Source organism: Delphinus delphis, chromosome 13, assembly GCF_949987515.2.
Source record: "Delphinus delphis chromosome 13, mDelDel1.2, whole genome shotgun sequence".
NCBI classification, from domain to species: Eukaryota; Metazoa; Chordata; class Mammalia; order Artiodactyla; family Delphinidae; genus Delphinus; species Delphinus delphis.
In genome coordinates, this window is record NC_082695.1 from 78,545,574 (window position 1) to 78,561,747 (window position 16,174).

Below are 16,174 nucleotides of genomic sequence, written 5' to 3' on the forward strand. Positions count from 1 at the left end.
AGTTGTGAGGAGACGCAAATTCCCCATCCTCCTAGTCCGCCATCTTGACTCCACCCCCTCTGTTTTTTTAATTGCACAGATGCCGTCTCATGTTAGCACAGAATATGGAGTGTGAATTACTTATTGTGGAATGTCACCAGACTTTGGCTTTTTGAGTGTCACTGGTGTATGAGGAAGCACCCCTAGTCTGTGGTTATAAAATCTGGGTCAGAAGCCAGTTACAGCACATTTTTGCTGTGCCCTGGATGCCATTCTAATTCCCTGAGCCTTTATATCTTCATGATTAAAATTGAGTTAATTACTATCCTGTCTGTTTCAGAGGCTTGTGAGATGATTAAGTGAAAATGCTGTGTAAACTGTAAAACACTGTAAAAATGTAAGGCTTTATTATGGAAATTATATAATAAGGTTGATTATATTTATTGTTATCTGGTAAACATGGATAATTTCTGTTTTGGGAAATATGCATTAAGGGAAAAAGCATGCAATTAGTATTCTAAGTTGGGAAAAGAGACAATTGGTATGATTAATGGAAGCCACTGCTCAAAAACAGTTATTTTATAAGGCCTTTAAAGGTTGGGATCCAAATCAAACTAATTCCGTCATTAATAAGAATTAAGGATATCAGCATGGGCAAGGGAATACAAATCACAATTCTTTGCCACTCACAAGGAAGACTAAGTGGAAGATGAATGACTTCACATGATCCCAGCCTCATTACAGATCACAGATACACAGGAAGAGAGAAGGTTATTCAAAGACAACAATGAAACAATGAATGTAGGTTAGGTGACCTTCCAGACATCCAGAAGAAATAAAGCGAGGTTCTAGAGAATTCCATAATTTTCTCAGTCGTGACAGGCATATGTGTAATTAACCATTTATACACTTCAAAGAATTAGAGTATAACATTTACTTAACATGAAAACCATCCTGTACTCTTGTTTTCATCACTCGAAAGCATTTTCAGTATCTTCCAGTAGCCTAGCTTAGCTTTTTATAAGAAGCCATCAGAGATTAAAAAATAATATGCACAACTACTACTGATTTGTCAGTGATAGTCTACTCATAAAATGAATACCTCAACTTTAGCTATTGGTTGTCTGGTCATTCAAAGCACATATGAACAAGCATTATAAATAAATACATCAGTAGCTATGTAACTACTGAGAATGTTGATACAACATACAATCACAAAATTAACTCTTACATTTTCACTGCATTAATTAATGAAATTATGCTGCTAATGGCTTATATTTTTATAAGCAGGAAAAATTATATGATTCACTACCTTACTGCTACATGCTGTATTTTTTTATGAACACTATGTTTTTTGTTTATCCAGATCTGGAGTATGTATATAGCATGTTAAATATGACCAATACTTCAAAAGTAATCAACTTTTTAAAACAGATCAGATAACTGTAGAGCAATTGCATTTTACCTGTAATAATTTTAAAGGCAAAAAAAAGGAAAAAGAACTCACTATATAAGTTTAATATATATTAGACTTCAAATTGCATATATTACATATATTGAGCATTATATATACTGAGCATACACTCATGCACATTACACACACACACAATTTGAAGCTAAATGTAAAAGTGAAGCTAATGGCTTTTAACATTTTGTTTTTATTTTTTAAGATAATTATGACTATCAGATCCAACATCTACAATTAAATTATGTGGGCATGTTGGAAAATACTGCACATTTGTAAAGCTGTTCTCTACCATAGATTTCAGAATTTCTTTCTCAAAATTTAGAGACATGAGAAATTCACTTAAGTAAAATACAATTCAATGAAACGATCAGTGCCTATTTTTTTTTTTTTTTTTTTTTTTGCAGTATGTGGGCCTCTCACTGTTGTGGCCTCTCCCGTTGCGGAGCACAGGCTCCGGACGTGCAGGCTCAGCTGCCATGGCTCACGGGCCTAGCCGCTCTGTGGCATGTGGGATCTTCCCGGACCGGGGCACGAACCCGTGTCCCCTGCATCGACAGGCAGACTCTCAACCACTGTGCCACCAGGGAAGCCCATTAGTGCCTATTTTTGAGGTTCTATTATAATTATGTTAAAAATAATCCATTTTTTCTGCAATGTTTCTGCTTATATGAGTGACTTGAATAAACAGATATAAATGAGTTTCAAAAAGGCTAATTTGATTGACCACAAAATCGATCCTGAAAATCCAGTTCCACTTAGCCTTGGAAATGAGACATTAAGTACAAACTGGAGGTTTGAATGTATGTCAGAACCTGAAGAGATGGTTTTTGTTCAGCTCAAGCACTCCATTTCAGGCAGGCAATCTCCTAGAGTATTAAGGATTTGAGATTTTTTTTCAGCTGATATAGGAAATAAAGAACTATTTCAGAAGGATGCTGGTATATATGTGTGTACAAAGTGCACAATGAATATGAATCAAGTCAAGAAACCAGGCAGTGGTAAGTGCTCACTTTGTTGCCACGTTTTCTTGATGTGTGCTTTGTTGTGTTAAAAAAGTTAAGAAACGTTGCAGATTAAGTTATTATAGAAGAAAATAAATTCCCAAAATCCTGATAACTCCAAAGACCTGAGAGACCCTACAATGGCTACTTCTATAGCCTTCATTCTCAACTGTGACTGTCAGTGCCAACTTGGCTTCTGACAACTTGGTACAGAAAATGAATCCTACTGTGATTCAAGTTTGATTTTTTTTTCTGAGTGACCGATTCTTATGTAAAATTATCTTAATAAAAATGTTCCATAGATATGTCATTTTACGTTTCAGAACAATCCAACACAATATGTGATTTCAAGTTTCTTACAAACCTGTGAATTACCCAAGAAAGGCAATGTTATACCTTTTATTTAATGAAGCAAAATTGAAGCCCTGAATAACTGTAACTTATCCAAAAGGAAACATGTGAAGTAAGTGGTAGAGATGAAAGAGAAAACATTCAAAAAAATGGCGTTCTAGTTTGGAAGGATAAGAAGAGAGTTGAAACTCACTTCACAATCAGACTCTCTCATCTTAATTAGGCTTTAGTTTTGTTACGAAGAGTGTGAGACTTCTTTATTCTTTATAAAAAAAAAAAAGTCCTACTTGGGAAAATGGCATTAAATTATTTGTTTCAAAGTAATGAGAAAACAAATGTTTTTAATCACCAGTAATCTAGCACTTCATCACTATGTTCCACCCCATTGCCTATCATCTCTTTGAGGGGGTTCATTGTTCTAAGAATGGACAATGTCATAGCAATATGGCAGACTAGATCTTCTGAGGGTCACACTCTGCAGATTCCTATACCTCTACTGCACTGTTGGCTCACAAGACTGTGGACAATTCCAAAAAGCCCTAAACCTTTGCAAAAAGAAAGAAAAAAAAATTTTTAAAGAAAAAGCTAAATACCATGAAGGTGATCTATAAACAAACAGGGACATTGAAGATGGCCTGTGGGCAGCTGTCAACCAGTGCTGGGCCAACATCATTTGAGGCCACGTGTACCCCTAGCTGCTGGATGATTTTCAATCAAATATGAATGATTGTTTAAAAATCACTAAACAGAGGAGACAAACCACTGTGAATGAGACAGTTCACAGAAACTCTCAAGAAGTTCACTGTAATTGTAAAGAAAGAAAAGAGGGAATAAAACATGAATAATAAAAAGAGGATCAAGGATGGGGATATAGTTCCAGAAGAACCAACTTGTGCCTTTAGAAATAAATCATGCAATCTTTGAAGCTAAAAAGTCAATGGAGAGAGTATATACTACATTTGACACTGCCAAAGAGAGACTTGGTAAACTAAACAATCTGTTGGAAGAAATTATCTAGGCTGCAGTAGAGAGATTTTAGTAATCTACAAAAGCATAAGGGACAAAGGTAATAACATTTGGACATCTTTACCCATTGTGATCTCTGTTATTCAGAATTCTATTAGAACATTTAACTGCCTTGACTCTCATCTCTGAATTAGGGTTTAACTTTGCTGAAGGCCTCCTATGTTACAATAAGCTGTACCTACTCTACACTACACAGTTTGATTTATTCAGTCAGTGATCCATTTCACAAATATTGTTATAAATGTAGGAAGCCTCAAATCTACTGAAAATAAATTGTGTACATCCATCAAAACATGAAAAGTGAGCAGGACACCTAAGCAATTTGAATTAAAGTCAGATAATTAAATACAGGCTCTGTTCTTAATTTCTCTTTTTTCTCTACTGTGTGTGGATGATTCCATCTGTGGTTACTGAAGAGCCAAGTGAAGCCCTACAGTTCTCCTCTGATAGAAAATGGGTTTATTTAGATTGGACAGAAAGATGCAACATGATAGGATATAAGTGGCATAAATCAAGACAGTGGTTATTTCTCTTCCAAGTACTCTCTCCCCATCCCCTTCCCCCCCAGATCCTTTCATCCATGTGTCCTACAGCCAGCAGTTGCAGCCAGTCAAGGGTTGGGTCATTCTTTAGCTCTCAGGTGATGTGTCAGTTGCTGAGTCACTAATTCTGACCTGTACCACTTTTAGGGTGTAGACATTTTCCTTGATAAATTCCATGAAGAAAGCTGAGCTGTGCTTTGTCATTTCACAGTTTGGGAGTAAAGGGGATTCTCTCAGCGCTAGTTCAAGGTAAAAAATTGCCAGGTTATTATATTTTTTCTTTTATCAAAAGAGGGCCAGAGGTGAGTATGGTGTTACTAGGACTTGGTCTTTTTTTTTTTAAATCTTTATTGAATTTGTTACAATGTTGCTTCTTTTTTTATGTTTTGGGTTTTTGGTCCTGAGGCATATGGGATCTTAGCTCCCCGACCAGGGATCAAACCCTTACCCACTGCATTGGAATGCAAAATCTTAACTAGTGGACTGCCAGGGAAGTCCCAGGACTTGGTCTTATAAACAACAAGGCCAGGGTTTGATGACAGACATATATCCCTTAATCTTTGCACTTGTTTCCCTCACCAGAGGAAATAATAAATGAATAAGACACAGTCTTCTAGTTCCTGATGGGGCAGTAGAATACACATAGGCCTATGATCATGTGGAAGGAGCCAAAAAAAGTCTCCTTTGTATAAGCCTAGAAGAGCTTCATATTCCCGTTCCTTAGTCTGATGCTTAGGCTAATAGCTAGCTGTTTTCTGAAGCTACATATTATTATCACTATTAGGAAGGTGAAACCCAAAGAGTTTCTGTGAATCGCCCAGCGGTCCCAAAGTGTCAAGTGATGGAGCAGGAGCTTAAACTAGGCTAAGGCCACTTATTCTTAACACTTATTATCACTCATTCTTTGAAGCTCCATATTATGATACTATCATTTCACCTGGTAGATATATATGTATTGATCATCACATTGATAGGTGATTATTGTTAATTAAAGCTTACTGATTTTCTTCCAGGTTAATATGTGGTCAGAGGGGAAAAATCCTTCAAAATCCTTCAAAAATCCTTTAGCTCTAATGTGTCTGGGTGAGAAAACATGTGAAATGGGGTTGTAGTCACATTTATGCAGGGAGACCTTCGTTACGTTTTACATATTATCTCACCTTTGTAACATCACGTTGGTGTATACACACAAACAGGACTGCGCAGGAATTCCTGATAATTTGGGCAGTTGGAAAGCTTAGGTGTAGAGGACTAAAGTGTTACGGATAGCGGCTAGAATGACTTAAAAATGATTATCCAAACTGAACATACTGACTTAAAAACAAATGCCACTACCAGTAATAGGCAAGAGATAGTTTTGTAACAACAACTGCCTCAATACATATTTTGTAATTGAAATCCTCTTGAAGACTATGAATACACAAACAAATAGGAAAAGACGTTTACATTTCCTGAATCTATTCTAGCACCGTTAAGAAGTGGTTCAGTGAGCTGTGACAGGGCGAGAGGCATGGACATATATACACTAACAAACGTAAGGTAGATAGCTAGTGGGAAGCAGCTGCATGGCACAGGGATATCGGCTCGGTACTTTGTGACCGCCTGGAGGGGTGGAATATGGAGGGTGGGAGGGAGGGAGATGCAAGAGGGAAGAGATATGGGAACATATGTATATGTATAACTGATTCACTTTGTTATAAAGCAGAAACTAACACAGCATTGTAAAGCAATTATACCCCAATAAAGATGTAAAAAAAAAAAAAGGTTCAGAAAATGTTAAAAGTAGAGTATTGGTTAAAATTATTGAAATTAGCCATAATTCATGTTAAAATTCCTCCCCCTCTTCAATTCAGCTTCTTTAAATCTAATCATTTATTCATTAGTTTTAGAGGTGCTTATTTAGCGTCTACCCTGGGATAGGTGGTCAGATAACAGTGAGTTAGAGAGACATTATTATTACATGTCTACTAGACAGTTTTCTCTGAATGTGATTCCTGCATTACCTAATTTGTAGTAAGCCATTCTTACTAAGTAATGACATTCTTGTTAAGAAAGTTTATTCCTGCAGACCTTATGATGAACAATTAGAATTAGAATTTCTGGATGTGGGAGCCTTTGCATTTCAGGACATCATATTCTCAAATGTCATCAGTACAAACAGGCACCCCTATCAGATTCTCCACCATGGAGACCAGCGAATCTAATTCTTTATATGTGAATGCTAAAACTTTCCATGGACCCAACTGGTCTCTACATTGGGTAAGGAAGGTTTTACAATTATCAGTGATTTTTAAGCATTTTAAATTGTCTTTTGGAATTTGAATATCAAAATAACTGCTAATAATATGGATTATAAGCTACTGAATAAAATAAAATCCATGAGTCCATGCTGCTGTAAATTAATGTGGAATTAAATTAGGGATAAAGAAAAATACTTCCTTGCAATAGAATGACAACCAATAAATAATGACGGGATAATGAAGTTAGGAAGTTATCAATGGATATTAAAACTAGTGTGTAATGTCTGATGATAAATATTTACATACTCTCAAGGTTTATTCCCACAAGATATTTATTAGTTACAAAGGGAAAGTAATAGCTTTATAGTGGAGAAATCTGGGAGACACTGCCTTAATCAGCTAATGATCTGGCCACTAACATTACATCAGAACAAACTCTTATCAAATGCCTCCTGACATGGTGCATTGAGAAGGATATAAGAACACTTCTGTGTTATTCCTAGCTTATGTATGATCTGTTTCTAATCAAGAAGACACGTGGTATAAACCCAAATTGAGAAATACTGTCTAAAACAATGAATCTATATTTTTCAAAAATGTCAAGATCAAGAAATTTTTAAAAAGATAGAGAATGTTCCAGATTAAAGGAACATAAAGACATAAATGCAATGCATCTACTTTCACAGTTAAAAAGCAATTTTTTCAAATACTTTTATGAAACTACAACCTGAAGGCCAACTTAGCCTCTGCCAGACCACAAAGTGAAATCCCTTTTATACATTTTGTGAATGACAAACGGAATCTTTGATTACAATAGAAATAGAATATTATATAGAGATAGCATCGTCTAGTACCCAAGATAAATTAAAATAGATAATTAAATGAAACATAACAAGAGACCTGCACATGGCAATGCTGATACATACAGTGCAGGCTTGGAAGTAAGTTTATATGGTGATCGCCAAACTGCTGCTAATCACTTTCTTTTCCATATGACTGTGTATTTTTTGTTACAAAATTCTAAGAGATGCATTATATTTATATTCACCAACAGAATATGAGTTGGCAATAGTTAATTTTCCTATAAACCCATTAGCTGTTCAAATAAGCGTCTGTAAAGTTGGTAACAAATGTTATTTTTTTTTCCTATGATGTGAATGACAAGAGTATCTGATTGGACTGATATAGATTCACTTAGCGGTAATCTATGTATTAATTTAAGATTATAAATTTTCTTTAGAAAATACTAACTGTGAAACTATGGCTGCTATAACAAACACGATGTGATTTTTACGTGGTCTATTTATCATTCATTATACTTAAACAAGTAATAAACGTCCTAATGGTTTAAGCCATTGCTAAGTAGGTGTTCAATTATTTGCTGTCAAAAACTCTCCTAATAGGGCTTTCCTGGTGGCGCAGTGGTTGAGAGTCCGCCTGCCGATGCAGGGGACACGGGTTCGTGCCCTGGTCCGGGAAGATCCCACATGCCACGGAGTGGCTAGGCCCGTGAGCCATGGCCGCTGAGCCTGCGTGTCCGGAGCCTGTGCTGTGCAACGGGAGAGGCCACAGCAGTGAGAGGCCCGTGTACCGCAAAACAAACAAATAAAAAACTCTCCTAATTGATAGAGCCAGAGTATGTGAGTGAAACATTTTGTATATTAAAATAATTAAGAAATTTAAATTATTATATATAATCAGAGGGTAAATTTGACAAAGTACACTCTAACTAAATACAATAATATGGGGCGGGGGGAGGTCCCATACTTTATCTGCTTTAATGGCTGGCAAAAGAGAAGACATAATTATAATTTTATATAAAATTAATACTATTAATAAGTTTAAATATCTTTCCCTGAAGCTTAAATTATCTCTTAACACTTGATTATATTATCAATAGGCATAATGTACCCAATGGCTTTATCTTGACTTTATTCCTTATGCCTTAGATAAGATTAAGATAGTCACTCACAGAATTATCCTCACTTCCTGATAGCATCTAATTCATAGAAAGCCCTGCTTTCTTGAACTTTTCCCACACAAGCTCCAATAATATGTCTTTTCTAACATCCTCTTACTGAGAGGCTCAACAACTCTGCATTGTTTGTTCTCCTTTGCAATGAGTAATTAAACCCAACTTTGGTGAACTAAAGGTCTATTACTGGTGGTCTTTGGCTGTAGGGCTTAACAGTAGTTATATTGCAGACAGTGATAGAAAAATGAGGAAGCAGTTGGAAGAGAATGCAGGGTCAAGGGAGAGTTTTTCAAAGATGGGAAAACAGTGAAGTATTTTTGTAATCTGATGCAAGGGAGATAATTCAAGTGATATCCCTCTCTAAGGTGAGAGGAAAACGGGTCTAGTGCATAAAGGTTGGGCCTTAGACAAGGAAGAAGACAGGGCATATTGCTACCAACAGAGGTAGCTTGATAGATGTCTACTGGAAACATGTAGAAGTTCTCGTCTAATTGTTGCTGTTCTTGCAGAACCAGAGAGCAAAGTCATCAGCAGAAAACGAGGAGGGGGAGAAACATCTTGATGATTGAGGAGAGGAAAGGCAAGAAGTCGATTTCTAGGGACAAGGAAACGTGGAAGGATTAGAGAAATGGAATAAGCACTTTGGCAGCAGTGAGGGCTCAGCACCCTTGAACTTACTGATTATGACCAAAAATCAAATAAAACTTTCCCTACCTTCCCAAATCCCACCACACTCAATATAGTTTTGTAAAAAAAAAAAAAAAGATGAGTATCGTCGACCTTCTAATTCCTGATCTACTAGGGTTATCAGTTGTGCACAGACACACCTCTTGAGATGGAGCTTTCAGAAGCAGAGTCCTTAGGAGAGACAGCATGGTACTGCTTGGTACAGCCACTAGAACCAGCTTCTGGGTCGGGAGCCAATTATGAGTGATCCTGGGCAAGAGATGTGCCTCACTATGGCTCAAGGTTTGCATCTATGCAGTGAGCATGACAATAGAAACTGCTTTATATGGATGCTAAAAGAAATTAAATATGTTGATACTTATAAAGTACTTACAACAGGAGCTGGCACTCCATTTGCTAAATAAACAGAAATCTTACCAAATTGAAATCTTACTTTTCCTGAGTTGCTTTGAAAAAATGAAGTCAAATGGGTGAACCAATGGAAGTAACCTCTCTTCATGGCTTATTTAACAACATGATTATTTCTGGTGGTCATTTGGGACAGTCCTTGTGGGGTAGATTGTGGTGAGCACCTCGAGTGACTTATATCATTTAACTCTAAAGCCGTTTACAAATGAAAAGACTCTTTCCATTGGCCCAAGCATTCTTACAACATTTTTTTAAAAGTATGTCTAGAAAAGTACTGATAGGAACATCTTTGAAAATTTGGAGGAAATTTCAGCTCCAGACAATAAGAAAGCAATTATTAATACATTACTTATTTGTCTAATTATAAAAGTAGAAACTGCATTCTTGCCTCCTTTATTTATTTCTATCAGCAAGGAAGAGATCAAGATCCTAGGATGGTACTGTCCAAAAACTCTACACCAACCACCAAAACGAAGCCCCAAAGAGAATATATTATTTTGCGTGTGTCCACTGACATGTCTTTAAGGATTATTTTGAGTTATCAAAAGACAGCCCCAGTGTGAAAGCCTAAATTCCTACTCATCACTGTCTGACTACTCCAGTTTTAATATTACATTTTAAATTGCTGAGATGTTTATTTAATGCCTTTTGTGCTTAAATATTTGGTTTTGTATGGCTAAAGGTTTTAAAAATCTGTGTTCACGGATTCTGTGAAATCTTAAAAGACCCCATCTGTTGAGTGACAACTCTTTCTTCTCAAATCTATAAAAACTCAAACAATCAGACTTCTAAAAGAAATGATTTCTCTTAGGGATTTTATTGACCCTGGCATTCCTAATATATACATCTTCTCGAAAGAAGTAAACCACTGTGTGATAATTTTATTAATAAAGTATTTAGGGATGGAGATAATCTAAAGCTGTCTGAGTTCATCTATTTCAGAAGCAAAGCAGAAGACAAAGAGTAGAGCCTAAGAACTGCTGGGAAGCTTCACAGGAAGAGTTGAGATCCACCCAGGAGAAATAAGTTTCTATTAAAATACAACGGCGCATTTAACTACCCTGATCTTCTACTCTTTGGAGATACGTTCGATGGGAAATATTAGGGATGGAGTTACTTTTTACTTGAAAAAGTGATGTTCAAAGCTTTCCTTTTGCTTCTCAAAGAATTTTGCCTTGCTTTACAGGCAATACCCGCAGAGAAATAAAAGTTACTTTGTGTGATATTACATTGCATTTTACAGTCAAGGACACTGTAAGGCTTTGTGAATTGTATAAAAATTAAAACTTTCCTTTTCTTCTGAGAATATAGGTTGAACAATGTCTATTTCTGTTCTTCCTATTGCCCTGTCAAGGCTAGAGATGACAGCAAAGCTATTATTATTTTCAACTTCTTGATACTCATTCATTCATTTTATTGTACATGGAAAATAAATATGGATTAATTAGATAACTAAGTTGAAATGTGGGGATAAAGAAAAGTATTTACTGCTTTGAAGCCTTTGAGAGTACGTGAGCTTGGGATACTGTCTTCAAGGAAAACAAAATTTCTAAACTATAGGAAATTACCTTTAAGAAAAAGAATTAAAAATAGAAAATATCACCTGAACAAAGAAATAAAAGGAAACTTAAGTTATTTCGAATATTAAACATTGAGAATTAGTTTTATTTTTCCACCCTGCAGATACTGAAATATTCAATGCATTATTTTACTCTGCAAACTACTGGGATTTAGAAGGTTTTTTTTTTTAAAAGGTTTTAAACACTGCCTGAATTACTAGTGAAAGAAAAGAAGCTAGATGCCAAATATTCATCTCCTAATGTATGTATGTATATGTGTACGTATGTACTTATGTGCACACACTGCCCATGTATACTTATATACTCAAATTGGAGACCAAGAGTCAAGTCTTGAATAGCAAGCAATGGAATATTTTACAGGATGGAAGATTATCACCCCTTTGCAAGTTACTAAGATAATTATAATTCAGAAACAATAAAGCAAACACACCCCTTTTTACTGAATTGGGTCACACGAGTATAAAGGGTATCATGTAAACAATAGTTGTTAAAAAGTCCCTAAAGATGTCTTTCCATTTTTTATTCCTAGGAAAGAGATTTATCTAATGGCATCCATGAAATTAACTTTTTTTATTATGGAATTTTGATACTTTTAGGCATAAATTTCACCCCACACTGAAAACATCTTACATGAATATTTGTTCTTGTAGGCACTGTTCTACATTAATACAAAAGAAACTCCTCTATTTTTGTTCTTCAAGTTTGTTTTGAAGCTGTGGTTATGGGTCCCTTTTAAAGACTTCTGTTCTGCATAAAGTACATACTGTTTCAAGTAGAGTACCTATTATTTTTGTGCAGAAAAACAGGATGTAATCCAGGGGTTCATAGAATAGAGCTATCTCAAAATGTAGTAATGTATTTCTTTGAGTACTTTTGCAGGTATCCTTAGTCTTTGACCTTCAATTTCTAAATGTGCTTTGTATTTTTTTGAGCTTTAGATTTAAACCTCAAAAGAAATCAAATGATTTAATTTAATTTTTTTTTTTTTTTTTGCGGTACGCGGGCCTGTCACTGTTGTGGCCTCTCCCGTTGCGGAGCACAGGCTCCGGACGCGCAGGCTCAGCGGCCATGGCTCACGGACCCAGCCGCTCTGCGGCATGTGGGATCTTACCGGACCGGGGCACGAACCCGCGTCCCCTGCATCGGCAGGTGGACTCCCAACCACTGCGCCACCAGGGAAGCCCCCAAATGATTTAATTTTTAATTGCACATCATTTGCCAGCAACAGAAAGACATTTTGAATAATATGTTTATACAGCCCCAGTGTCATGATTCTAGAGTTTGTGCCATAACCTCTTAACAGCTCAGAAATAGGATGTTGTGTTGCCTGTATTCATTGGAGAACTGTTAGCTTAGATTTATTAACTTTAGTACACTTTGGAAAATGTAAAATTGAACACAGGAGACTAAAATATAAATTGTATTCTACAAGCAAGTAAATCCAGCTCTTTTTAGCCTCTAAAATAAGCGTAAAATACACAGAGGGATGAAAAGAGACCGTTTCGAGGGCAATCGCTAGTTTTACAAGGCTGCCTGTCCCCTTAGCAACTGGAAAATATATGGTGGTTCACATGACCCAGCGTTCTTTTGCTCTGTCTTGTGCTTTTTCACCTTTTATGAGATTTTCACACTCCAGTCAGTGAAGAGCTGAATTGATTTGAAATAAGTTTGATATTCATGCTACAAAATGTGAAAAAGAGAAATGCAGTTTGATGCATGAGGCAAACTGTATTCTGAAACTGTGCTTGCATTTTGACGGTGCAATATTTTAAACAAATCAGATAATCATGTAGAAGAAATTCACATCAACCCGAAGAATAATGGCAAATGCTGTACAAAGAATAGTTCAGAAGTACCCAGACAGTCCATTATTTAGAGTGGAAAACTGTTTTTTTATAGATTACAGCTCTATCCAAGTATATTTCAATTTTGGATAGAATATTTTAAAATTCATTTGTCCATGCAAATGATTTAGCTCTCTGATAATCACCATGTAATAATGTTTAAATATCTAGATATAGTGCAAAAGGTAAATGCATAGTAAATGTACTGAGTACTTTTTTTTTTAAATCAAGATAATTGTAGCAGAAAATTAACAGAAAAAACCATGGAGGTTATAGGTTATACCACATTCTTTCCACACATACATACATATAAACAAATCCACATATACCCATGGAGCACAGAAACAGCAGAATATGCCAAAATATGAACTTCCAATTCAGTGGTCTTGAGAATTTTCTATGAATGCATTTGAAAGAGATGAAGTCCTCATTTCAATTTAAAAAGGCTTTTTCAATATGTCTTTTGCATGGATCCTAAATTACTTTACAGAAATTCTAACTAGTGAGTGATCTTCAGAAGTCCTAGCTTAAAAACTACTTTGATTTAGAGTAAAAAAAAAGATAGAATATATGTTTAAAATAGAAACTGTACCCTTTACTAAACTTTATGACAAATAAATTTGCACTCTCCTTGTACATTTTATTTGGGTTAAAAAATCTGAAACTGGCTTAATATATTTGATGTTCTCAGCTACATGGCAAATTTCTTCAGGAAAGAGAAGATGCCCTACTTTGTAATCTCTTCCACTAAATAAACATGAAGACATGCTTCTGAGTTGCGTGAAACATATACCTGAAGTTTATTGTTTTGAACAAGCAACCTAGCAGAGAAAGAGGCGAGGCTACTAACATAATTTGAATAAACATTCTGAGTGATTAAAGATTCATTCAATCATGAGTATCAAAGCAGGGAATTCCAGATCTAACATATGATATAAAAACACACGTTTAATTATACATCAAATCTGTGGAGTTGTTCTAATAACATGCTAGAAATATTTGATAATGCTGTTTTGTTAGGTAGTCTTAAGATTCTAATCCATGTTATAATGTGTATAACACTAAATGAGGACTTCCATTTCTGATAATAGTGGAGTAATTTATATCAAAAAAAATCTTCCTGCCGATAACAGTTACACAGTCCAGAAATACATGAAAAGTCATCATTTGAAGGTACAAACAAGTAAATGAAACTAGAGAGAATTTGGCTGTTGAAAGAAAAGGATCACACTGAGTAAAGTGTGAAGTAATTAAAATTTGAAATTAAGAAATCTGATAAATTAAAATTGAATATTGTCAAACTAGTGAAAGCACTGAAAGTTAATAGTAAAATAGCAGATGTGACTAAAAAGCATAAAGATGAAAGGAATGGAATGCTAAAAACAGTCAATTAAGCCAAGGAAAAGTGAGAAAGGAATAACAAGAGGAACAAAAAGAAAAAGGAAGTGATAAATGGAAAATAAGTATACAGGTAGTTGCCAAACCAAATATCATAAAAATTACATTAAATATAAACAGCAAAAAAAATCCAATAAGAGGCAGGGGGTTTCATACTAGATTTTGAAAAAGCAAGAAACTATATGATGTGAATAACAATGCACACTACAAAAATAGATATAGGATGAAAAATATAGAAAAATATATATCACGTCAATTTTCTGCTTACAAGGCTTGTACATTGATATCAGTATCAGCAAATGCAGACTTCAAAGTAATAAGTCTTACCAGAGTTCGGGAGACTTTTCATAATAGTAAAACAATCAACTGATCAAGAAAGCATAACGATCAAAAACATTCTCGTCAGCACTTGGTGGTGTTACTATTCTGGATTTTGCCCATTCTAATATGTGTGTAGTTGTATCTCATCATTTTAATTTGCAGTTCCCTGATGACATATGCTTTGGAGCATCTTTTCATAGACTTATTTGCCATCTCAACCTCTTTTTTTTACTTCACTGTGTTTCTAGTTCTATCCTTCTGTCTTGCCTCTTTAAATAACGTACTCTTCAACGTTCCTTCAGCAATCACTTTTTTCTTCATTGGAGTATCTTCTTTTTACATCTACACTAAGGTTTCAAATTTGTCTCCATCTCATTCTCTATCTTAAGATCTTAACTCACTCTTCCAACCCATCATCTAAAACCAGATGCCTCAATACACCTCAGATTCAAAATGTCTGTTGAAAACTATATTACCTTCATCAAAGTTTATGCCCTAAACTTGCTATTCCCATTTTGCATAACTCAGTTAATAGCAATATCATCATCCATTAATGCAAAGACGAAATCCTTTACTTTGCCTGTAACTCCTTATTTTACTTTACCTCGTTATCAAATCTGTCACCAAATTCTGTTTTACCCAGGAATGTTTTTACACTTTCAAAGCCTATATAACATCCAAAATGTATAAAGAACTCATACAACTCAATAGCAAAAGAAAAAAGAATCAATTAAAAATGGGCAGAAGATCTGAATAGACATTTTTCCAAAGAAGATATAGAGATGGCCAACAGGTGCACAAAAGATGCTCAACATCATTAATTACCAGGGAAATGCAAATCAAAACCACAAGATATCACCTCACACCTATTAAAATGACTACTGTCAAAAAGACAAGAAATAACAAGTGTTGGTGAAAACATGGAGAAAAAGGGAACACATGTGCACTGTTGGTGGGAATGTAAATTGGTGCAGCCACTATGGAAAACCATATGCAGGTCCTCAAAATATTAAAAGTAGAACTACCGTATGATCCAGCAATTCCATGTCTGGATATTTATTGGAAGACAGTGAAAACACTAAAGCTATGTGCACCCCCACGTTCACTTCAGCATTATGTACAACAGCCAAGCTGTGGAAACAAGCTAAGTATCTATTGATAGATGAATGGACAAAGAAATCCTGCCACATGTATATATAAAGTGGAATATTACTCAGCCATAGAAAATGATATCATGACATTTGCCACAACACAAATGGACCTTGAGAACATTATGCTGAGTGAAATCTGTCACACAGAGAAAGACAAATACTGCCTGATCTCTCTTTAGATACATGGATTCTAAAAAAAAACA